Consider the following 1296-nt stretch of genomic DNA (forward strand, 5'->3'; position numbering starts at 1 on the left):
ATATCTCTTGGGTGACACCATAGACTTATATCACAATATCCTAGACTTGCGTACTACGCCATATCTCTTGGGTGACACCATAGACTTATATCACAATATCCTAGACTTGCGTACTACGCCATATCTCTTGGGTGACACCATAGACTTATATCACAATATCCTAGACTGCGCACCCTGGCGTAATTCCAATTCACTTTGGAGTGCATCATTTGACTATATTGGGAAACAAATCATGAAAGGAAAAAAGGGGGCGGAAAAGGGGGGGGGAGGTGAGCGTAAGTTAGCGTTATACAATTGATAGTATATTATTATGCGACATTACTCCTCTGTAAAAAATAAAATTTACTTAGCATTAATGGGGGTTAACAAAGGAAGGAGGTGGGAGGACATACTACGCAACTCGTTAAAGACTATAATGAGACTAATATTATAGATAATAATTATTAATTATCTCTACCTTTTATTCGTCGATCGTCCATGGTGCAAACGATTCTGACCTAAATTATTATGAAGAGAAAAGAGTGGCAACCAAGAGGGTGCACGATCAATGATAATGACAATGATGTAATAAGTCAAGTCTATGGGTGCGAGCTACCCCAGTGCGGGTGTCTGTGGTGTAATGGGTATAAAGAAAGACACTTCATCAAGACTTGCTGAGAGTCCGTTTTTCCCGGCAGAGAGAATTTGTGAGGCAGCGTGGTGGAATCTCGTCAATTTTTGGGGCATGTAGAGTTATTGGTATCATCTTAAAGCTTGTTCACTTGTCTTTATTTGTGTGAAAAAAAATAGTTGTTTATCTTAAATACAAGTCGAGATATTTGAGAATGAAGGGGGAGGGGGTCACCTGTTTTCAGAGGTAAATTTGGTGAGAAAATGGCTGCCAAAGATTAGTTATTTCCTTAGCTTAAGAGTCCGTTGTAACTGAACATTTACATATTTTGGGCCTTTAATCGACTTTTTCATAAAAATCCTCACAGTAATGAGTTCCTTAATGGGCATGAAAGGCGTTGAGCCCAAAAACAAAAATCTGATAAAAATGCACAAACCTGGGGAAAAATGCAAGTTTCTTCACTATGATTATTTTGACGAGAGCCTGATCCCACCACGCTGCCTCACATTTGTATCCAGTAGATCTATCTCTGCTGGGATATTGCATTCCACTCACCCAGGGTGGATTTAGATACAGCCCGCCTCCAAGATCGTTAGTTAGTTTAGTTTTAGCTTTAGTAGAGTTTTTTCGACGCTCGCAACTGCATAAGGTTATATAAGCGTCAAAGGGTGGATGTCAACAGAGAG

Source organism: Aplysia californica, unplaced genomic scaffold, assembly GCF_000002075.1.
Source record: "Aplysia californica isolate F4 #8 unplaced genomic scaffold, AplCal3.0 scaffold00023, whole genome shotgun sequence".
NCBI classification, from domain to species: domain Eukaryota; kingdom Metazoa; phylum Mollusca; class Gastropoda; order Aplysiida; family Aplysiidae; genus Aplysia; species Aplysia californica.